General features: G+C 43.0%; 1 long non-coding RNA gene across 1 annotated transcript in view; it reads left to right on the top strand.

Annotated features, from left to right (window-relative positions):
• The first annotated feature begins 1,884 nt into the window (after positions 1 to 1,884).
• LOC117796114 overlaps positions 1,885 to 25,220 on the top strand; it is a 64,265-nt gene continuing 40,929 nt past the window's right edge. Inside the window, exons 1-3 of the long non-coding RNA XR_004620484.1 lie at positions 1,885 to 2,075; positions 3,577 to 3,749; positions 6,829 to 7,018. This is a non-coding gene — a long non-coding RNA (uncharacterized LOC117796114). The remainder of the gene's footprint in view (positions 2,076 to 3,576; positions 3,750 to 6,828; positions 7,019 to 25,220) is intronic.

Raw genomic sequence — 25,220 nt, 5'->3', positions numbered from 1 at the left:
ACTTCCTTTCGTTTCCTACAACTTTTGCTGTTTTTTTTTCCCCCTTTCCTTAGTGGCTGCTGGTGGTGGGGACTGCATTCATGCTAGGGAAACCAGCACCCATTTTGATAAGGGAGAGCCCCGTGATGGGGAGCACATAAGAAATGGGCATCAGGGCGCCTGGGTGGCTCAGTCGTTAAGCGTCTGCCTTCAGCTCAGGGCGTGATCCCAGCGTTCTGGAATCAAGCCCCATGTCAGGCTCCTCCGCTGGAAGCCTGCTTCTTCCTCTCCCATCCCTGCTCATGTTCCCTCTCTCGCTGTCTGTCTCTATCTCTGTCAAATGAATAAATAAAATCTTAAAAAAAAAAAAAAGAAATGTAGGCAGCCATGTGGACTGATGAACTGAGAGGATACAGTCATGCACCTGGCTAGACCTCGTGTGTTGCTTATATTCTGTGTACATAAATAGTTTAATTTTTTCTCTGGGAGCAGCACTTTCTTTTGGAAGCTGGTGTAATGATTACATTTGGAAGAGTGTCTTCTTGGATCATTAATGTTCTAGACACAAAAGTGTGGTAAAAGGGAAGTCACATGAATGTCATGGTTCAAAGACACGAGGCATTGAATCTGTCTTCATTCTTTGTTAGCTGCTAGAACTTGGTCAAGTTACTTAGCTTCCCCGTTCCTCACTTTCCCAGCCATACAATGGGGGATACTAATACCTACTTCAGAAGGTTATTATAAGGGCTAACCAGTTAATGTTAACAAAATGACTGATTGATGTTTAGTATCAGGAATTACCTGGTGGAGTTTTCATGCTATCATGATAGAATTATAGCAAGGATTTGAGGAATCTCCTTGTCTTATTCTGCATATAATTCTCCCTCTCAGTGAGTTCCTAAGGGAGGTAATTACATAAAGCACAGAGTTCTGTGGGGATGGGGATTATCTGGTTATCATTTCTTTCATAGATACTTGGTATATATGAGTGGGTCATTTTATCACCAGTAGATTCTCAAGTCTCCAATAGGTGGTTTACTCCTTAATCTCAGTTACAGCTTATGATTTGGATTCAGGGGCCATGTTGGCTTCTCTTTCCCCATCCATTCCCTTCCCTAGTAGTTGTTAATCTCATTACCATACGCTCCAGGCTAAGGAGACAGGAAGAAATGAGAAAGCACAGAAGGGTTGACCTGTAAGGAGGTCCTGGTTCAGTGTTAACATACCCCAAGCACGGGGGGAAACATGGAACAGGACAGTGTGTGGCATATGTGGGCATGACCTTTCCTGCACAGTGGGTCCCTCTATTTAAAATATGGACTAAGAGTTTTGTGTCATTGGCTTTTTGAGGAGCAGTGTGATGGGGAAGAAGGATATAATGACCTTCAACCACATTGCCTCTCCAGCCAATATAGTAAGAGATTAATAAATGGTACTTCCCTTGACCTCTTTTATGGTGTTTCAAAATGAAGCATTTTATATGAATGGACACCAGTTTGTTCTTTTCACTCTATTCCATCTCCTCTATTCGTTTCCTCCAAAAACTGAGAAAATATCTCCCTGTTGGTGCTCTTCCTCTAAAATGGACAGTGGAACTGGGTCCAGCTGGGGGTTGGGGAGGAACATTCATGGCTTTTTGTTCCCTGACCGTTTCTGACTGGCTTGCCCCTCCCCACACTGGAAGTGCACTGGGGCTGAGAGCCTGGAGGCCTGCCCCTTCAGGGTTGGCCCAGCGAGGCCAGCCACTTCAGCCATCCTGTTCTCAGCTCCCTCACATTAATATATGGGGGCGGAGTGACAGTGGAATGATTTTCACTTTGTTCCTTGGACTGGAGGGTTTTCACGGGGAGGCTTTCATACCACTTGTGGGAGTCAGAACGGATGGGAAGTCTGCAGGGCCCAAGTGGGGTGGGCTCCCAGCCTCTCACTGCAGCTACAGTCATCTCGCTTCTATCCTGCACGTGTTGGGGTCCTGCATAGAACTTTGTAAGACCTATTCTTTAAAAGTCTGAAGATCTCTGACCTGCATGAGCTCTAAAGCTGTGCTCCCCAATACTTTGGCCGCTGGTTACACATGGCTACTGAGCACTTGACAGGTGAGTAAGCTGTAGGAAACACCTTTGTTTTTTCCAGGACCCTGGAGAGTCAGACTGTCTTTGTGGTCAAGGTAGCCTGTTGGCCTCGGAATGGGGTGGGGCCTCGGTCTTATTTATGAATCCTCAGACTTCCATGGATGACAGATAGCTTTGACATGCTTAGTGATAAAGGCTGTTACAATGAGAGGTTGTGAGCAAATCACAGCTGAATAAAGCTGCTCATTTTTCCTCATAACCTATAAAGTACTCTTCCTTTTCTACATCCTAATGTCTTGTGTGGAAAACTTTCCTTCAAGGTTCATTAAAAAAATGTGAGAAGAATAGGATAATATTCTGTTTTCAAAGGAAGTTTAATTTTATGCTGTAGTAGCTGAACAAGCTTCGACCAAGGGTGAGCAGACCTGGATGAGAGTGGGTTCTGCTGATTAATACCTACATGACTTTGGGGGGAGTCTCTATTCTCTTTGGACATTGGTTTACTCATCTGTAAAATGAATGAGACCTGGCTCTGCCTGCTGTTTATATGAAAAAGTAATTTTTATGGACTGAATGTTTGTGTTCCCCACCCCCCTGCCACCAATTCATGTATCAAAACCCTAACCCCCAATGTGATGATATTTGGAGATAGACCCCTTTGGGAGGTAATTAGGTCTATATGAAGTCATGAGGGTGGGACCCTACAATGGGGTCAGTGTTCTAAGAAAAGAAGACATCAGAACTCTCTGCCATGTGAGGATACAGCAAGAAGACACCTAGATGTCTACAAGTCAGAGGAGGGCCCTTACCAGAACCCAGTCATGGTGGCACCCTGATCTCAGGTTTCCCAGCCTCCAGAACTACGAGAAATAAATATTGGTTGTTGAAGCTTCCTGTCTATGGCATTTTGTTACAGCAGCTGAACTGTCTTAGACAGTATTTGTTAAATGAATAGTGAGGTGGCACAGTGGTTATGAGTTACTTTAGAAGAACTTAGGAAGTTTAATGCAGTCTTCCTCCACTGGTCTAAACCTGGTTCTGACACTTTCCAGCACTGTGATTCGAGCAAGGTACCAATTCTCTCTGGGCCTCTTAAGATTCCTTCTCTCACAGTGTTCTATGAATTTACAAATATGACTTAAGCCCCCTGCATTATATTTTCTGGGTCTCAAAAAGTGCACATGTGTATATTTATTTTAAAGAACCTCACCTTTTAAGGTGCAGAAGTAATATATCTGCTCCTGATATAAAGTTCAAAAATTACAAAAGTGTAGAAAATTTACAAAAAAGGAAGACTTTCTCTTTCCATTTTCCCAAATCTAATAGCTTGGTGAATTTCCCAGGTGCTCCTATGCTTATATAATTTGTCTGTGTGTGTCTGTGTGTGTCCACATGCGCGCGTGTGTAGTTTTTGCTTTAGTTGAATCAGACTCTATAGTTGTTTGCAACTATTTTAAAAAATTTAATGGCATTCCAAGGTTATCTTTTTATATCACTATGTATTGTGCTATTTTTTCCTTTCTAGTATCTACATGATGTTCCATGGCATTGTTGGAGAAGGTCATCAAGAGGGCACGTAACTGCCAGTTGACTCAGGAGCTAGACCTGGGCATTCAGAGGCTCCTCACCCCTCCCATGTCCTTGGAATGTGCATTCTGCCCACTGTTACTCATCTTTTGGCCACCTAAGATAAGCCTTGTAGGTAAATTCCTTGCTTATTAAAACTGCCACCTAGCAATTTCTTTCTTTGCTCTCTCCTTGCCCTTCGAGTATGGGGGCCAACTTTAGATTTCACCCAGGAAGTTCCCATGGTTGTAAACCAATATGTGTGCATATACCTAATTTATTTAGCTAATCCCTTATTAATGAGGATGTTATTTACTCATTTTATATTTGTTTCTTCCCATTATAGAAATAATGTATTCATATAACAAGAAACATGGGCAGTACAGAAAGGTATAAAATATAAAGCAAAATCTTTCTTCTGACCCATTTCCACTTTTCATTTCTCAAACAAGTTCCCTAGTCTTGATGACCTTGAATAGATTAAAATTTTGTTCTTCTGATGATTATTATTGTAGCTCTAAATAGTATGCTTATCTGTTTATTGATTATCAACTTTAGATAGTATCTACCAACTGGCTGCTAGGAAAAATGAACAGGAGTCTGAAATTCAGCGGCATGGGAGAAAGCACAACTTCTTAGAGTATGTATCTGAGTGTGTGTATATCCTGATTTAATATTTGTATTATAAAAATTATCGACATAATCTCTCATAAACAATAATTTTTCTGTATTTCAGAGACTTTCTGTGCTGGTGGGGTAGAAGGGTTCGATCATTTTCAGTCTTTTGCTATTTCATGAAACCAATGACCTGAAGGTAGTATGTAGAATCAATTTTATTTTTATTTATTTGTTTGTTTATTTATATTTTATTTATTTATTTAAAAAAGATTTTATTTTATTTTTTTTTTTTTGAGAGAGTGTGCACGAGCGGGGGAGGGAGGGGCAGAGGGAGAAGCAGACTCCCCACTGAGCAGGGAGCCTGATGTGGGACCCGATCCCAGGACCCTGGGATCATGACCTGAGCCAAAGGCAGATGCTTAACCGACTGAGCCACCCAGGCGCCCTGTAGCATCAGTTTTATATGCATGTTTTTAATGACCCAGCCTTGTTTTGGGATTATTGGAGTGCTTACTGAAGAGAGGGGTCCAAATTTTGATCTGTGGGCTGCTGGGGGAACATTGATGAGAGCCTTGGAAGCATACACTAGATGTGGAATGCAGTGGTGGATGGAAAATCCTAGACGCTTTCTGACAGATTTCAATGTCAAACTCCTCAAGGTTCAGTCTGAGCAAAAGATGTGAGTTGTGGGCTCAACTGGGCTCCGTGTGAGGTGGCTAGTCAGATAGTCCTCAGTCAGACACTGTAGAGACCCCTAAGCTCAGGTCCATTCTAGGGTGGGAATGTCATCTAACACTGATGACAGGAAGGTTTTATAATGCAGACACTGATAGAAACTAATCGGAAGTTTCCAGTAGAGTTTTCTACAGAAAAAATGCTTGTATTAGACATTTGTTTCCTGCACTTAAAAACATTTGTTGGGGCATCTGGGTGCCGCCTCAGTTGGTTAAGCATCTGACTCTTGATTATGCCTAGTGTCATGATCTCAGGGTCATGAGATGGAGCCCTCATTGGGCTCCATGCTGTGTATGGAGCCTGCCTAAGATTCTCTCTCGCCCTCTCCATCTGCCCCTTCCTCCCCTCCCCACCACCCCCCTCCTGCTCTCTCTCTCAAAAGAAAAAAAAAAAGAAAGAGATTCTCTCCCTCTGCCCCTTCCCCCTTCTTACATGTGCATGTGCATGCACTTTCTCTAAAATTTTTTGTTGTTGTGCTCATGCTGAGTTGGAATTGGTAAAATGTTAAAGTGATCTGCTACTCTGGTTTTGCTATTATTAAGGAATTTAAAGATTTTATTTTATTTTAGAGAGAGAAAGCAAGCATGGGGGTGGGAGGGAGAGGAAGAGGGAAAGAATCCCAAGCAGACTCCATGCTGAGCCTGGAGCCCGTCCTGGGGCTTGATCTTTTGACCCTGAGATCATGACCTGAGCTGAAACCAAGAGTCCGACGCTCAACCAACTGAGCCACCTAGGTGCCCCTAAGGAATTTATTTAAAGGCAGTGGTAGATAGAAATTAATCAGGTATATATTTTTGGGTAAGAGATTTTCTGGCTGGTGCATGTGTCTCTCTAGATTATAAAGGAGTGATAGCAGTCCTGTCGGGGGAGGGGAATTAGTTAACATTGCTCTTAAGGTCATATCTCTAAGCACGTATCACTTCATAAACAGTGTTACTCATTACATCTAAGTGTATGTGTGTGCATATGCCACTGTGACATGTGACCTTCTCATAAATGGAAACCCCTAGGAGCATTTGATAAGGAATGCTAGAAAATCAGGTTCTGTTGCCTTGATTCCCAGGCACGTGAGGGCTCTCTGGATCTCTGAGGAAAGCTGCATGACAGGCGTAGGGTTTAGTGGGAGCATTCCCAATGGGCCATGGGGCCTGGCTGCCCTGGGCTCGGGATCCAGATATGGTGGAGTCTGAAGGTGGCTGCTCTCTTTTTGGTAGTTCTGTATGGGTGAGGTACCATGTTATCAACCAGCCATCAGAACAGAGCGGTAGCCAGTCTTTAGAATGAAGCACTCAGGTTTAGTCCTTGGGGTCAGAAAGAATGTCAGGAGTAAAGCTCTGAAAAAGAAGATGGTGGTAGTCGTGGAGGTAGGGTAGTGTAGACCAGTGGCTCTCCCAGAGTGGTTCTCATATTAGCAGGATCAGGATCACCTGGAAACATGTTAGAAATGCAAATCCTCAGGCACACTCCAGAGCTGACTAAATCAGAAACTCTGGGAATAGGGCTGAGCAGTCTGTGTTTTGAGCAAACCTTCTAGGTAATTCTGATGAACTCTCCATTTGGGAGCCTCTGCTATGGATTAACTAGCTACCTGTTCATTAATTTGAGATTACTTTGGTGGCATTTATGTAGGCAAGAACAAGTGAAATCTGAGTCAAAAAACCTAGATAAATAAGTGATAGATTTCTTCCAAACTTCTGCTATTGAGGAAAAGTTCATATATTTTTTATTATAGAGAAATAACATTAATTGAGAAGTTCCTAAATGCTTGGCAGTGTGCTTAGTATCTTAGCTGCATTATTTCCTTGAATTTTCCCTTCCTCTCTATTCATTAGGTGCTATTTTTATTTCCATTTTACAGATGAAGAGACAGAAGGATTAAGGATCTCATTAAAGTTTCTGGAGCTAATAAGTGGCCGAGCTGAAATTTGAACCTAGGGAATTTCACAAAATGAGCCTTGCTTCCTTAACTGCCAAGCTGTACTATACGATTCTTAATTTCCCATTACACTCTCTCCCTGTGTGAAGGACGGTGGACCATGAACAATTTGGTAATGTATATTGATTAGTGTTTTCCTGCTATAGGTATGATGTCAAACTGGTATTTTGCCTGTCATTGCTAACCCATTACTCTTCAATCTCTATAGAGTGAACAATTTCAACATACTTGTTTGCAGTTAAGCTCAGAGTTTAATGCTAAGGGAACTTCAGATATACTATGTTTTAATCTTGCACCTGCTAAATTTATGCTTTTCCATTATACCTGTAAATCTTTCCCTGCCATAATATGAATGATTTACCATTTTCCTCTCAAGGATTTCCTCGTGTTGTGTTGGCACGTCCTATTATATTTTAGGACAAGGGTAAAAATAATGAGACTGGGTGAGTTTAAATCAGCCCCAAATATTGTTTCAGGATAAGCATCCAATTACTATTATTTTTTCTTGTGGTAAGTTTTCTGTAATTGGAAATGTTGAGGTAATGCTGTTTTAAATTCCAGGTGTGAAAATACTTCCGTAGCATTAGAGTCCTCTCCTTTGTGTGTATGAGTGATTGGGTGTGGGTCAAAGAGACTTGGAACATTAATTTTAATTCAGAAGTGGTTCTGGAGAGACAAGTTAATTTTCGAAATCAGCCTGGTGAGAGTTGGGGCTTGGAAAATGCATTCAAGGAAAAATGTCTTTTACTCTGCTAGAACAATTATGAGGTAATAGGCTCAGGAGTAAACTGGCCACCAAGGTTTAGTAACATTTCTAGAGTTGTGGCTGATTTGCTTGAAAATCTCAAATACCACATCCTGCTGATTCTAAGACAAGTCACTTTTCACTTCTTAATATTTATGAAGTCAGACTACACCTTGTAGTTGAATATGTGGGAGGATATTAACGTGGAAGTTTTGGCTAAGGCTAAAATAGAAAGTATATTTTCAAAGTAGGTGGTAGCAGAAGGAATCATGACTTTATATTTTTCAATTTTGCTTTTATTATTTTTTTTAAAGATTGATTTATTTATTTGAGAGAGAGGGAGAGAGCAAGTTGGGGCAGAGCAGGGGGAGAGGGAGAGATGTAATCTCCAGCAGACTCCCCACTGAGTGTGAAGCCCAATGTGGGGCTCGATCTCACAACCCTGAGATCGTGACCTGAGCCAAAACCAAGAGTCAGTTGGATGCTTAACCAACTGAGCCACCCAGGCGCCCCTTTACTTTTACTTTTAATTGTGGCAAAAATACATATAGCATGAAATTTACCAGCTTAACCATTTTTGAGTGTACAATCTAGTGGCATTAAGGACATTTACACTGTTCCACAACCATCCATCTACAGAACTTTTCATCTTCTCAAACTGAAACTCTACACCTATCAAACAGGAACTCTCCATTCTCGCCTCCCTCTAGCCTCTGTCAATCATCATTCTACTTTCTGTCTCTGTGAATTTGTCTATTTTAGGTACCTCATATAAGTGTAATCATACAGTATTTGTCTTTTTGTGACTTGATTATTCATTTCACATACTATCCTCAATGTTAATCTATGTTGTAGCATGTGTCAGAACTTCCTTCCTTTTTCAGGCTGAATAATTATTCCATTGGATGGATACACCACTCTGTTTTTCTATTATCCATGAATGGACACTTGGGTTGCTTCCACTTTTTGGCAATTGTGAATAATGCTGTTATGAACATGGGTGTATAAATATGTGTTTGGGAACTTCCTTTTGATTCTTTGGGTATATACCCAGAAGGTGAATTGCCAGATCATAGGGTAATTCTATTTTTAATTTTTTGAGGGACCGCCATACTTTTTTCCATAGGGAGTCACCATCTTTCATTCCCACCACCAGTGCACAGGTGTTCCAATTTCTTCACACCCTTGTCACCGCTTGTTATTTTCTGGTTTCTTGGGGGCAGCTATCCTAGTGGGTGTGAGGTGGAGGAATCATGACTCTTAATGGCCTTACTCACAGAGAAGGTATAAGAAAGGGCAGAGATTGGGTATTTGGGGATGACCTTGGGAGGAAGATGTTGATGGAGAGCTGCTGATTTGACCCCATAGGGAGAACAATTCAAAGTAAAACCCATGGAGACATATAAGTTGTATTTCCTCTGTTTTCTCAAGTCAAAGGAGACTTTTCCCCCCTCAAGTCTAAGGAGACCACTTGGAGATCTAATAGGTGTACCTGCTATCTAGCCTTGGATAGTGTTGATACCAGCTCATGAAAGTATTAGTCAGATTGGAACTTTCCTGCTCCTTTCCCTCTTCTCCCTCTCCTCACTGTAACTCTGGAGGGGTTGGGAATTGCCATAAGCAAGTTGTAGGTGGGAATGGAAGCCTAGACTGGAAAAAGAAGAAGCAGTTGACCACATTGCATTATCTTCTCACTTTTCATCTGGAGCAAATACAGATAAAGGAGGTAAGAAGTTTCAACTTTGTACCGAACCAAGTTTTGATTATGATATAGGGCTGCGTATTCTAATTACCAAGTTGATACTGCCTTTTGTCACTTAAAGTGACAGTTGAACACTTAATGACCTAAGAGAAACCTGAGAATTCATGGAGTTAACTTTCATTTTCATCCAGGGCAATAAATAGTCTCATGGAGCACATTTTAAAGGACGGAGAAAGATAGAGATAATTGCTTTATGATTATATCCTGTGGATTGGACTCACCCAGTGAAATGGTTAAGGGTACATGAAATGTGCCAGCGTCTTTCCCACCTGAACCTCTGCCCTGTTGTAATTAAAATGATGGCGAATTGTCCTTGGACAATTGAGAGGATGGGGGAAACATTTATCTGTGTCTTGTTAGGACATGTAGAAAGAGAGAACATTCCAAAGTGTGATGTTCAACTGTAGTGTGTTTAGCCTTGGGAAGAGTGAGCTAGTTTATTGGACCCCAAGATCATGACCTGAGCTGAAGGCAGACGCTTAACCGACTGAGCCACCCAGGTACTCCAAGACAGGGTATTCTTTTCTTCCTTAATCTGAAGAAAACTTTTCCTCAAAGTGCCTCTTTCCTTTCTCCACTCTGGCAAACTTCTTTATATTTCTCATAGGCTGGAATTTGCTATACATCCTAAATCAGTAACTGGCAAGGGGCAAGGTGCTACCATGACGGACTTATACAGTCCCTGGAGTGTGATGGGTCCATTTCTCTTGAGGCACAGAGGCCATGGAAGGAAGAGCCAACACCAGCCAGGATTCTCTTAGGAAGGACAGTGAGTAGGATGCATGCTTCGTAAGCGGCCGATAATGTCTCATTACAAAAAAGAAGGCTTTTCAAAGAAGCCCTATGACCATCAGAGGTTAAAACGCATTTTATTCAAATGAAAAGAATACTCTTCGTTGGATCATAGAAAGTTCATTGTATTAAAGCTAGAGGGAGCCGTAGATACTGCCTAGCCCACACTCTTTATGTGGCAACTGAGGCTCAGAGAATGCAGGTGACTTCCCCAAATCCCAGTTGCTAAACAGCGAGCCCACGGACAGTAAGTCTATGGGCAGTCCGAGGGCAATTACAGAACAGTGGCTACGACTTCATTACTCTGTAGTGATACTTCCTCTTGATCATGGCAGAGGGGCAGACTGAATTGAAAGGGAAGGACGGAGCAAGAGAGTTTCAGGAAGTAACTCTTTGTGGTATCGTCTGCAGAAGAAAGGGGCTGAGCGGCTGCTAGGGAAGCCAACTTGTTCTGTGAAGGATCAGATAGTAAATATTTCAGGTTTTTCTCATCAGATGGCTTCGGTTGCCGCTACTCACCTCTCCTATGGCGCGACGAAGGCAGCTGTGAACAACATGTAGTAAATGGACTGTGCTCCCAGAGGAATGGATTTACAAAACAGGAAAGGGGCAGAATTTGACCTGTGGTCTGCAGTTTGCTGACCCTCGGTTACCTGTTTCTAAACGATTGATCTTGTGATGGCGGTTCCAGTACCAAAATGGTTTTGAGATGGACCAAATGGGCTTTTAGAGCAGGCACGAGGATTTGCATTTTCCCCAAACCAAAACTCAAAGGCATGGCCTTCCACGTTGTGTACCTGTTATGGAAACTACTCTTTCTCCAGTCAATTTATCATGACAACTGGTACATTCCGTCCATTAAAGCAGACTCACAGTTTATTTCACTGAAATAAACTGATCGGTCAGGCAGTCAAAACAGTGTGCTCTTGCCAAAACATCACTTTGACGTAAGGTTTAGACAGCCAATCCTCCAGGAACCAATGTACCTGAAAGTTAGTTTACCTGTTATCTACACATCATGCTGAACCTCATATGAGAATATCTAATTAAATCACACTCTGAATGAGGGCACATCTTGCCTTAGAATTAATTTAACCAAATAATTAGGAAACTTCTAAAGTTGTTGCAAAAATTGGTAACAGGAAGTCATTTGCAAATTGCTTAAGCATTCCTATCCTGGGAGACACAGGTCAACTATTTTTGGCTGGGAAGTCACATGATGGATGCATGGCCTGAAGTCTTAAGGAGAGGAGCAGTGATTTGTATTCAGGGAAACTGCTTTTTAAAATTCTCAGAAGCAAGGGCAAGATCTCTGTTCCATTTTCTGGAGTGATCACTGAGGTTGTGTGTAATCATTTTGATGGAGCAGTTTCGACTTGTCAAATATAAACATATAATGACTTTATCTTTTTATTATTGGAATGTGTCAGTGGAACTTCTCTTTTCTGTTGAGAAGCTGACATCCTTAATGACAATTGGGGAAGATTCCCTAATTTTTTTACTCACCTTTGGAATTAAAATAGTCTCATTCCAGTTCTTAGAACTTTTCCTGTTTTGTAATTCTTTTTAATTTTTAAAAACTTTTCCTGTTCTTTTGAAAACCTCACCCACATACCTATTTCTGGGCTTCTCCACTTTCCCCCACCTCCCTCAGTTTCTGTCTGGATACTAGGAGTGTTTTTGGGACGTGTGGTCTGCTGTCTCACCATGCTTTTCCCCTGGTGTCCGGGTGCTGAGGTGATGGAAGGCAAGTGCCATCTTTTTGTATAAGGGCTGGGACAGAATTGGCTGCCTCAATATGGTATTTGTAATTACTATTCCACGACGTGAACAATTCCATCCTGAAGGCAGTTGGTTTTCTTTCCCTGTCTGGGGTCATGGCCCCATCTCAGCTATCTGCCTATCAGCTGTGTCAGAGGGTAAACATCCACATGCTGGTTCTCTCAGGGGCTTATTCTTTGGTTCTTGAGGGTCCTCAAGGCAACCCTTCCTTTTTTTTTTTTTTTTTTAAAGATTTTTATTTATTTATTTGACAGCACAAGCAGGGGGAGCGGCAGGCAGAGGGAAAGGGAGAAGCTGGCTTCCCACTGAACAAGGAACCTGATGTGGGGCTTGATCCCAGGACCCTGGGATCACGACCTGAACTGAAGGCAGACGCTTAAACAACTGAGCTACCCAGGCGCCCCAAGGCAACCTTTCCTGTCTCTTGTGTGGAGAGATCTTGTGTGATGCTTAACCTCTTCCTTCCTAACTGCCAGTCCACAGTGGGCACCATCTTGCAGCTTGTTACTGCTGAGTTCCTCCGGCCCAGCAGGGGGCACCTGCTGCACAGACGTGCCCCCAGTGCAGCTGTCCAGAGCCTGCGCTCAGAACAGCCCTACACTTGGAGTCTCGTGCTCTCAGGACGCCATCTTGAAATCCTTAATAATTTTATTTTTGAATTTGTGTTTTGGAAGTGAAGTGAGTTGGGAAAATGGGGCATGTGCTAGGGGCTTAGAGCCTTGGCCCCTACATGGACCTACATTTTGCTGCTTTTCTCAACAACCTGGGTTGCCCTTTCTCCACCACTTCATGCCCTGGGCCCTGCCTAGCCTCCCCAAGTGCCATCCTTGTTTTGAAGCTGCTGTTGCCCTCTGCCTCTGACTGTTTGTATGTGCAGAAAGGGCCTGCATGAGGACCTGTGCCTGGCAGGCCTGGGTTGGGGCATGCTGCATTGTTTCTTGGAGCAGAACAAGGAGGCTTCTGTCCCTGCCCTAGGCTGGTCTCTCATTTCTCAATGATGCAAAGGCTGGGAAACCACTTCGGTCTTTTTGGATCCTGAGGGAACCCAGGACCCGCCTTGCACTGGGGCCTTCTTTTAGCTCCACCTGGGAGAATGTTGACATTTTGTTCTTAGGGGTGCATTGACTCTGCTTCGGTCCCTGTTCTTTTTGGTCACCTCCTGGGGCAGGGAATCCCTTATCACAGTCTCTCCCCGATCTGATCACAAGTGTTCACTTGGGCCCTCAGCATTAAAGGCATTGATGGTGGGCTGTAGTTGAGAGGCTCACCCCAAAACTACATTTCAACGGTAGGCACATTCTTGTGTTCAGTTTCACCCTTCTCGAAGAGCTGGCAGACTTCCTTGCCCTCTGTAGTGTTTGGCTTAAATTTTCTGCACATTTTCTCTTTATATTTGGTGTGTTGGAAACAGCCATAATAATTTTCCTAGGAGTTTCTAAGACTTTCACTAACGCTGAAACTAAGCCTTAGTTTTCTTGTGGGTAAAATGGGAAAATAAAAACCAGTCCCATTTACTTCATATGGTATTTGTAAGAAGTCAGTAGGACGATCATTGTATTTGTAAGAAGTCAGTAGGAAGATCTAACGTTTTCAGAGTTCTGTGCTTGAGATCTCCATACCCTGAATCTAAGTAAAGACCGGCCCTAGGCATCCACGGCTTTCATCTGGGCGACAGCTACTTGATGATGGGGACAACTGAAACAAAACACAACCCACGTAGGCTCAAGATTATAAAGTGAGGTTTAATTAAAAAGAGGATTTCTTGGTGGAAATGTAGTCATCTGGATGGGAGGAATTGGGATGTGGCTCTGTTTGCAGTGTAGCCACATATGGGGTAGGGGTACTTTAGTTTGAGTGGAGGCTGATTCAGGTATCTGGGGGAAATGTATTTGAGAAGATAGAATCCGGTACTTTTATGTCCTAAGAATCTTGGTTGATGTGAATTTGGCCCTTCTGAAGTCCACCTGTATTTCTGTTGGCACATTTTTTCCAGCTTTGATCCTCTCTCTAGTGGCCTCTCGAAGGAGTTCACTCATCTTTCTCCCCTCTAATTATTCCTCTGTGTAATCGCAATTACTCACCCAAACCAAACCAAACCTCACCAAACCTCCCCGACTGCAAACCAACTCTGCTCCCCGCCTGCAACACAGGCTTATATTTTTGGATTCAGGGTGTCCTGCGGATTGGATGGCTGCCCAGCCTTCAGATGTTTGGTGTCTGAGATGGCATCTGATGACAACATCGGGCTGACTTCTAGGGACCTTGCTCCTCTGCTGTTGTTTACCAGCTTCAAATTCCATCTGGTCTTGCTGACAGGAACCTTGACACCATCTGCAAAAATTGGAATAAAACAATTTTGGTCTGAAGGAAAGGAAAATTGCAAGTTGAAGCTTATTTGGGAAATGTCATGTTCGCTTCTTCTAAAGGAAAGATGGAAGGGGGCGTTTGTTAATAAACGTTCATGTATTTGCTGGACTTCCTGAGTGGACATGTCTATAGATATGACCCTTGAGTGTACTGGCTCTTTTTCTCTTCAGTCTGGTGAACACAGACTGAAGGAAATCTGCAAGCTGTAGCCATATTCCGGGATGGGTTTTGAGGATGAGTTGACATCGGGTTGTGTTTATACCTAATAAGGCCACCTCTTACACTACAGTTGGGGCCAATGTGCTTTGCTTGTGATTATGGCATGTAAAAATTATAGTCATGTGCTTTTCTTATTACCCAAAGGGTCTACCTCTGTATGACATAAACTTGCCCAGATTCCTATAATCCCACCCAGGACAAGGGGTAAAATAACATCACAGTAATAGTTAAAATTTACACAGACCTGAGTGCCCTGCATGGCTCTGAATACTTTACAAATATTAACTCAATTCCCACAACAACCCTAGAGGGGAAGTATCTATTGTGCCGATTTTACAGATGAAACGGTAGCACAGAGAAGGTGAGTAACGTCAGGGGAACCCAGCCAGTGAGTAGTAGAGCCCAGGTTTGGAAGGAGGTTGTTTTGCTTCGGTCAGTAGGGTTAGGACTAGCCATTACGCTGCAGGGGATCATTATATACTTCGCTAAGTATATTTTATGTTTAGTCCTCACTTAGGACTATGTGCTGGCCACTCTCCATTTGCTGCTCCTATCTCTTCTCCTTCCTTCTGTATCCTGTGCTGGCTTGGAGAGGCTTACCCTCTCTGGACTGCATCCTGGGCTTCCTTGCCTCCAATTTCCATTTGAGTTTGATAACCGAGAGGCACAAATAGTAGTGAGAGGCTGGGCATTTATTGGCGTGGACCTCCCTCTCTCCCTAATGACTGTGCTCTTGGTGGGTGGCCCAGTTCTTGTCAGGTCTGGTAACACTCCTGTCTCTACCTTTATTCAGGCTGAGTGGGACAGAGCCTTGCAGCCTGTAAGTCCTGTTGCTTTTCCATCGCTGGGGGCTCCTTGAGCCCCGCCCACACCTTTGCAAAAAGCCCTGCATAAAAAATCTAACATTTTGGGTATGTCGTCCGTTTCTGTAGGAATTCTGACAGATACAAACTTCTTCTGAGAATTCATCAATTGTCCCATACTTGAGTCTCTAGTATTCAAGTGTTTTTGCACTTTATCAAGTGTTTTTTCAAAAGAGATTTTATTAATTTTTTGGCAGAGAGAGGGCTCACACAAGCAGGGAGAGGGGCAGAGGGAGAGGGAGAAGCAGGCTCCCCACTGAGCAGAGAGCCCAAAGCGGGACTTCATCCCAAGACCCTGGGATCATGACCTGAGCCAAAGGCAGATGCTTAACCCACTGAGCCACCCGGGTGCCCCCATCAAGTGTTTTTACCTGTGATATTTTAAGAATAATTAGGTAAAAGATAAATGAAAAAAAAAAGTTAAAATCGAGGGTAGGACCAGGTAGGACTTACTCTCTTGGCTTAGAAGAGACAACGGTAATCATCCCATACTTGTAAAGATTCTGATTGTTTTCCAGGTGCTCTTTGCTGCATTTGTTACTAACAACTAATGCTAACATTTACAAGTGCTGTGTTCCATGCACCCTACTGAGCACTTTACATGTTATCCTATTTAATCCTCGGAACATTCCTAGGAGGTGGAAACTTTATTATTCTCATGTTGTGTAGGAGCCAAGGAAGTTCAGAGATGAAACAGTTCAGGGCTGTGTGGGGTTTACACCCAGGCGGCTAATGCTGGAATCCATGCCCTTGAGCAACATGCTTATGCCTCCTGCATCTGATTTTGCTCTTTTTTTTTTTTTTTTTAAGATTTTACTTATCCATTTGACAGAGAGACAGCCAGCGAGAGAGGGAACACAAGCAGGGAGAGTGGGAGAGGAAGAAGCAGGCTCCCAGCGGAGGAGCCTGTCGTGGGGCCCGATCCCAGAACGCCAGGATCACGCCCTGAGCCGAAGGCAGACGCTTAACGAGTGCGCCATCCTGGCGCCCCTGATTTTGCTCTTAAAGCAACTTGGGAAGTAGGCCAGACAGGTATTTTCTTCCCTTTATTACACTCGAGTCAGCTGAAGCCCAGAGAGTGGAAATGACTTTTCTGAGACCACAGAACTAATTAGCGTATACCTATAAATGGCAGAACTGGCGATTATTGGGAAACCTTGCTGCGGAAATCAAGCGACTTTTGAGGTAGGTTTAGTTTGTGCAAAGAGCAGTGGGCTTGGAGTGAAGAGACGTGGGATTAAGTCCTGAGACTTTGCTACCTGACCTTGAGTAATTCACCTTATGAGGCTTTGCGTCTTCCCTCGTAAGACGGGAGAAGTAATTCCTCCTTCACAGAGTATGTGAGGATGATATAAAGTAATTACATAAAAGTGTGCCTCAGAGTAGTTGTTTAATAAATGTTTTAAAAAATGCCCACATAAATCATCAAAGGGTAGAGCCATGGACTGAGGGATAGACATGGAGACAAAGGGCATTTGGCTCCTCACAGCCTCGTGGGCATGAGGAAGTGAGTCCCGCATGTGTGTAGGAATTTCCAGAGAAGTCTGCAGTGGGTGGGCAAGACTTCATCTACCCCTGAACGCGGACTGAACGCCTGCTCTAGGTTACTGAAGAATTGGGACTTTATATAGGTGTGACAGCTTTACTTTTGTGATGTGCTTTAGAGTAAAAACTAACTACAGTTCTCATATGTAGCAAGGAACACCTTGAGGCAAAGCTTGTACGTTTATGTAAGAACAATGATTTTAGAAATAGAATCACTGTCTCTGTTAAAGTGATGCCTTGATTGGAGTGATTTTAGGGTCTCTTCTCAAGTGAATTTGAAATGTCAGGCTTTTCTTAATCATCCCAGCAGGAAGTAATTTCTCACCCCTCTGAACGATTCCTGAACTTATCATCCATGCCATTTCTCTGAACATAGTATTTCTGGTTTGAAAATGATTATTTGTGTATTTTTTCTCTTCAGATTGAGAGCCCATATTTTTTAAAAAGCACAACATCCTTTACTACTGTACATGAATGTGTTATGAATGAATTAAAAACAGGGCATGTCTTCTGTGTGCCGGGGAGTTGGCAAGGCATAGGGGTGCAGAGACCCCAGGCTTTGGTCCCTGACACAGGTGCAGATCATTCCAGTATGATTTTTTTTTAAAGATTTTATTTATTTATTTGATAGAGAGAGAGAGACAGCCAGCGAGAGAGGGAACACAAGCAGGGGGAGTGGGAGAGGAAGAAGCAGGCTCCCAGCAGAGGAGCCTGAGGTGGTGCTCGATCCCAGGACCCCATGATCATGCCCTCAGCCAAAGGCAGACGCTTAACGGCTGAGCCACCCAGGTGCCCCTATGTATATAGACAGTACATACATATAGTATGATCTTCTAAGTCCTATAAGAGGCTGTGTACAAGGTACAATGAGTTCAGTTTTTGGGTGGTAACATTGAAAACAAACATGTTCACACAACATTAGTAAATGATCCTTATAGGTTATTTTCCTTCCTACAAATCAGAATAAATGAGTACAACAAAGCCTCCCACACCCAGACTGCTTGGGGAACGGAGTGTTTTGGTTTCTGGGGTTAAGCCACATGACATTTATGGTTGTGAAAATGCAACACGAACCTTCTCATCCCTGAAGATATCCAGAATTGCCACAAGATGGCGCTATGTCTCTAGGAAAGCAGAGTTTTTAAGTCAAACCCGGTGAATTTGAACTCAGGGCATTCTTGAGATGATGACATTTCCGTCATTTTTTAGGGAGGCGTATGTCTGGAAAATATTAATGACTCAGTTCACATATTTTTACAAGGTTTAATTTGTTTTCACAAAAATAAAAAAAGAAAAACAAAGACAATGACAGGAGGCTCAGAACTAAGCAAATTGTTCTGCAAATAGATTTGCGGACATCAGAGGAGGCACTGTGACTTGCCATTGGCTTTACTTGATGATACTCTCTGATTTAATTTTCTAAATTAAAAGTAATACAAACATTGTAAAATATAGACAGTACATATATATATTATCTAAAATAAAACTGAGTCCAATAGCCAAATCATGGAAGGAGCCGAGATGCCCTTCAACAGATGACTGGATTAAGAAGCTGTGGTCCATATATACAATGGAATATTACTCAGCTATCAGAAAGAACGAATTCTCAACATTTGCTGCAACATGGACGGCACTGGAGGAGATAATGCTAAGTGAAATAAGTCAAGCAGAGAAGACAATTATCATATGATTTCTCTCATCTATGGAACATAAGAACTAGGATGATCGGTAGGGGAAGAAAGGGATAAAGAAAAGGGGGGTAATCAGAGGGGGGAATGAAACATGAGAGCCTATGGACTGTGAGAGGCAAACTGAGGACTTCAGAGGGGAGGGGGTGGGGGAAGGGGATAGCCTGGTGATGGGTAGTAGGGAGGGCACGTATTGCATGGTGCACTGGGTGTTATACGCAACTAATGAAGCATCAAACTTTACATCGGAATCTAGGGATGTACTGTATGGTGATTAACACAATATAATAAAATAAAATTAAAAAAAAAATAAAAAAAATAAAAGTGAGTCTCTCTTCATCTTCTACCCACAGATATAGCCCGTTCATTCAGTTCCATCACTATGCATTTAAAGCCTATTTCTCTTTAAAATGAGATACCAAATACACAGTGGACAATGGCCAGACCCTATGTAAAAATAAAATTTTGACCTACCATTCACAGCAACCACCTCAGGAAACCAGCCCATTATCTACATTAGTCAGCCCAGAAAGCCAGCCTGCTATGTATGTCACACCTGTAGGGGATGAGACCAATATCTTTAGCGACAGGTTCAGGAAGTGAATAACAACGTCTGCACAATCATCCTCAAATAGCCAGGGCTTGATTCATCCCTGACTGCTTCCATAGTTTCTGTTCCAAATTCCACCCTGGGACTAATCAGAGAAAGCCAATACGCACCCAGAAACAATCACCTAGGATTCCCCGTTTCTCACTCGGCCTGCCCACAGCTGCCTCCTGTTAACAGTCTCTAATCAGGGCACACCTGCATCCTTCCCTTTCTCCTAGAAAGCTTTCCTGCCCCTCTGCCTGCCTTTGAGTCTGCGAACACCTGTGAGGGTGCCTGGCTCTGTTGCTCTGGGGAGCTCTCTGTAAATAGCCTTTGCTTGCTCTCATTTGGTTGGTGTTCATTTATTTTCACGGTAGAATTAGATTCACCCATTGAACAACATGTATTTGAGTGCCCGCTGTTCCAGAGGCTGGGGATACAGACACAGTTCCTGCCCACAGGATGCTTACATTCTAGCAGAGGAGGAAAAGTAAGTAAATATTGTTTGTAAAACAAAGTTAGGGAATGCCCTGTGCTCTCAAGGAAAACAGAGCAGTGTTGAAGGACTGAGAGTGACAGAAGGTGCTGTCTGAACAAGGCAGGCGGGGTGCGGGGGCGCTGGGTTGCGCCTGGCTGGGTCAGTCCGTAGAGTGTGCCATTCTTGATCTTGAGGTTGCAAATTCAAGCCCCGTGTGGCATGTAGAGATTACTTAAGAAAGAAATCTTAAAATAAGGCAGACAGGAAAGTGTTCTCTGGGGAGCTGACTGGTCAAGGAGAGACCTGGGTAAATGAAGGGAGTGGGCATACGACTGCGTGGAGAGAGCTCTGGGGGATAGGGGAGCAGCCAGTGCAAAGACTCTGCACGGGGATCACGCTTGGCTCGTTGTGGGGAGAGCGCGAGGGCCAGAGTTGCTGAGGTAGTGTGAGCCACGGCTGAGCTTCCAGACGGCTTTGATTGTGACACACAGTCCGATGTACGTTTTATCTTATGACCCCACATACCGCGCACACACTGCTGTGGGTGACAAACACATGCTGACGTCCTAACCCCTGGTGCGTGGGAATGTGAACTTTTTTGGGAATAGGGTTGTTGCAGATGTCATTGGAGTAGGGCAGGCCCTTAATCAAAGTGACGGGTGTTCTTAGAAAGAGAGAAGAGACCCAGAGACGCGACAGACACGAGGAGCGCTGCATGTGATGATGGAGGCAGGGACTGTGGTGTGACAGCCCCAAGCTCCGGCATGCCAGTAGCTTCCAGCAACTGCCAGAAGCTGGGAGAGGCAAGGAAGGAGTCCCCTACAGGCTTCAGAAGTACTAAGGCCCTAAAGACACCTTGTTTTTTTTTTTTTTTTTTTTACTTCTGGCCTCCGGAACTGTGAGACAATACCTTTCTATTGCTTTAAGCCACCAGATGTGTGCTGTTTTGTGATGCTAGCCCTAGGGAACTGCAGGCACGCCTCATTGTATCGTCCTTCCTGTTCTTGGGCCCTGCAGATACTACAGTTTTCACACACTGCGGCTCTGTGCCACTGGCGTCACTTGCTGATCACGTTTGCTCACTGTACGTCTGTCACACTGTGGTAATTCGTGCACTATTTCAAACATTTTCATGATAATGGTATTTGTTTTGGTGATCTGTGATCAGTTAAGACTTGCTGAGAGCTCAGATGATGGTTAACATTTTTTAGTGATAAGGTATTTTTTAATTAAGGTATGTACATTGTTGTTGTTTTTTTTAAATAATGCTATTGCACACTTAGGCTACAGTAGAGAGCAAACATAACTCTTATATGCACTGGGAAACCAAAAAATTCATTTGACTTGTTTTACTGTGATGCCTGCTTTATTGTGGCAGTCTGGAACTGAGCTTGCGACACCTTCCAGGTATGCCTGTAATGTGCCCACGTACACACACACACACACACACACAGAGAAACACAAGTGCTGTTTGTCCATACTTAACCCTTATTATCCTATAGTTTACTGACCATTCCATTCTACGCCATGGCATTACATGTTGGTCAGGACCCTAGAATGATTTCCGGATCCCAGTCCCCAACAACCTATACTCTGAAATTGCGAAGCACTTATCACACGGAAGAGTAATGAGATTAGAGGCCAGGGAAAGAACCAGAGCCAGATCTCATAGGCCAGGGTGGGTTGGGGGACTGCCACCCTTTCCTATAGATGGCGAGAAAGACATTGGTTAGGATGTTGTTTTTTTTCTTTTTCAAGGATGTGCATGTAAGACATGGTCTGATTAGTCTGTTAAGAGGATCTTGCTGCCATCTGGAGAATAACCCTTTCGGAGACAAGGGTGGAAGCAGGGAGAGCAGTCGGGGCACATTGTAGTAAGCCAGCCATGAGAAGGTGGCGGCCTGAACTAGGGTTAATAGACACATAAGGCACATGGGAATGCATTGATCTCTATAAAACCTGCGTGTTGCTTTTTTCTCATAAAAGTTGGTTTTCTTTACCCCTGGAGGCAATTAAGAAGTTTGACTTTATTGATTTTGCTTTCTATTCCATTGCCCACCAATGAGAGGCTCTAGGAATTCCCCCTGAGGAGTTAATATTGTCTTGCTATCCCTTTCTCCAACGTTGCTGAATCCCAGAAGAAAATGGAGTAGAACAGACCCCCGTCTTTCTTGACCATCTTGTCCTGTTTTGGGCATCACTACACCAGTGCTCTGGTGTGTAGTCTGGACTGTAAGGTACATAAACACATTTCTTCATCCAAGGATCAAGCACTCTTGTAAGAATGTTATGGCATGAGAAGCTGAACGAGTACTAGGCTAGGTTTCCCTTTGAACCATACAGGAAAGGTATTGTGGTACTTTGATTTTCACTAGAAAATGCCATTCGTGTATGGTTTTTCCAGTTCTGATCTCCTCTCCCTCCTTACGTTCATCCCATCCTCATTTGCAAAATGCTCTTTATGCTCTCGTCTCCAGCAATGGACTCTCTTCTCAGGGATAGATACTCTTTCACATGGGAGTCCATTCTGAGATTCCATTACTTTCCTCTTCCAAGAAATTTTGGTAAGTTTCATCGGTGAGCACTGTCCTGGGCTCTGCCCCTGTGGATGGGGCTGACTCCAGTCCTGTGAGTAAGGGGGAATCCATTAATCCTCTAATTATATATGTTGGTCTTCCCACCAGTGAGAACCGTGAATCTGTTGTTTTTTTACTGGTGAGAAAGAGAAAAACAGACCCTGACATGTGAGAACTGGCCTTGATGTTCTCTTGTTAACATAATTTCATGGAACATTAAGATCAGACAAGGTCAGTCTGTGAGTGGGATGAATCAAGACAAAAATGAAACCACATGAGAATATAGACAAAACATATCACTGTCCAAGCCACAAAGATGACCAGACTTGCCCCATCCTGGATAATAGGAGTGATGGCTGCTTCTTCATTAATTACAGCTTTAGCCTCTCTCTAGTCTTCCTTTTTTTCTAGGTAGCATTTATTAAACCACTCAAACATAGTATAACTGCTGCTGTCTGACAGCATGCAGTTTGGAGCTAAGCCAGCTTCTTGGAATTCTCCATAAAATCACCTAACATGAACCCAAATCCTACATGAAGTCATTTCTGATAGCCTCTAATGCAGATGCCCCGTGGCTCCCCATGGGGTGCTATCTTCCATGTTTCAACAAGAAATCACCCAACTTGTTCAACTATAGATGTGTTCTAGTGGTCTTTCCCTGTAGAACATTGACACAAAGCTATGTTTGAAATAAGCCAGTGTGGCAAAGACAACATATGTATTCTCTTACCACAAATCACCTAACCAATTCCCAAATGAAAGTATGCAGGTTGCCTCCAGTGTTTTGCTGTTACAGATATTGTTGTGGTCCTGCTCTGGGTCAAGATGGAACAATGGGGAGCAATTATGTGGCAGCTTATGGCCTAAGGAAAGTTTCTATGACTCAGTGTAGGAATGGGGAAGCTAAGTAAAACCTGACCATCTCCTGGAGTTGGTCTCCCTGAGTCTAGGGAAACCGATGTGCCTAAAGCTTGCAGGGCAGAATAAAGGAAAAGAGAGAGCTGCACAAAGGGGAAAGTCTTGAGGTGTCCAGATGGCCCCTCTGAGTATTCAGTTGACTCTGACTCAGCACATGCTTGTGAAAAAATATACAGAGGCAGGGATGGGAGCCTCCGTAAAGTCTAAGAGGGAAGAGTGCCAGAGTTCACATTGGATCAGGAACCGCGCTTGTTCCCAACAGCCGGCATGGCAAATGTGGTATTTCATGGAGCATTGGATAGAATTCTAAGGGTCTTGCCTCAGCATTGGGAAAAAATTAATCCAGACTAAATGCAGATCTGGTTCTCATAAAGAAAGCTTAAGTAAGACTCAGCAGCATCAAACTCTTCCCAAGTAACTTAATCATGTTTGAGAGCAAATTTCTAGAATATACAAAGGACTAGAAAAATATCCAGCATCAACTAAGGCAACATTTACTATGTCTGGTGTCCAATCAAAAAGTCACAGGTGTGCAAAGGAGCAGGAAGACACAGCCCATAATGAGGAGAAAAATCAGTCTAATGAAACTAACTCAGAAATGACATGTGATAGAATTAGTAGTCATTAAAGCTTATTATGATAGTGTTCCAAATGTCAAGAAGCCAGAAGAGAGATTGACTATCTTAAGTAGAGGTATGGAAGGTACAAAAATCAAAATAAAACTTCCAGAGGTGGAAACTACAATGTTTGAGATTAAAAAATTCATGCACAGCTGTGAAAAACCTATAGCTACTGTTGTATTTAATGGTGAAAAACTGAATGATCTCTCCCTTCCCCTTGAAACAACATCAGAAACAAGGCAAGGATGGCCACTCTCATCACTTTTATTTATAATTTTCTGGAGGTTCTGTCCAGTGCAATAATACAAGAAAAAGAAATGAAAGAGATTCATTTTGGAAAGAAAGAACTCCTTATTTGTGGATGACATGATTATCTAAGTAGAAAGTTTTATGTAGCCATCAAAAACGCTTCCAGAATAAGTGAGTTCTAAGCTCTTTACAGGGATATATTTGATCTCTCTGAAAATTCGTGGTACATACTATTATTATTCTGTTTCCAGTTGGTTAAACTGAGGCACCTAGAATTTAACAAACTTACCCAAAGTTATGCAGCTAGGAAAAGTCTGAGCAGGAGTGCAAACCTAGGGAATCTGGCTCTAAAGTCCGTGGTCTTTAATTGCTGTGTTTTATTTCCTCACTACTTATTCTCATTGAATATAACCAAAGATACAAGACTTTTGAATTTCCTCTTGATGGTTTGCCACTTTGTATACATAGTATGTTTTCCCCAAACAGTTTTTCGCAAAGTTTTACACACGACCAACAAGATTAAGGAAAGTGTTACTTTTCTGTTGCTCTCTGATGATCCCTGCTAGTGAAATGACATAGTACTCACTTTGGATCCAAAATGTTTAGACAGTGGGGTTTATCAGGTAGTGCCTTTTTATGAAATAGGAAAAGATGAATTAGGGAAAGGCACCATCTCAGGGAGGGGGGCAACAGCCCAATGGGCACAGTGGCTTGCAATCTTTGTGGGGTGTCTGTTCTGGGGAGGGTGGCAGAGAAGGGACCTTTTGCTGGGACACAGCTCTTGGACAGGATAACACATTGGCCAGCAAATCTCTGGCTGAATTTCATTCTCCCCTTTTCCTTTTTGCTGGGGGCTATTGCGTAATGGAGGAATTAGGCGCCCATTACAGTCCTTTCAGGAATTTGCCACAAGCTTTGTAGCTAAACAACAACTTTAATTAATTCCAATATTGTTTAGTACATTTTTTTTTACAAAACAGGAATATAAATTTTTTTTTTAAAAGATTTTATTTATTTATTCGACAGAGAGAGAGACAGCCAGCGAGAGAGGGAACACAAGCAGGGGGAGGGAGAGGAAGAAGCAGGCTCATTGCAGAAGAGCCTGATGTGGGGCTTGATCC

The sequence above is a fragment of the Ailuropoda melanoleuca genome, chromosome 14, assembly GCF_002007445.2.
Source record: "Ailuropoda melanoleuca isolate Jingjing chromosome 14, ASM200744v2, whole genome shotgun sequence".
NCBI classification, from domain to species: Eukaryota; Metazoa; Chordata; class Mammalia; order Carnivora; family Ursidae; genus Ailuropoda; species Ailuropoda melanoleuca.
The sequence above is the reverse complement of the archived record's forward strand: the minus strand, read 5'-3'. Positions and strand labels throughout refer to the sequence as shown.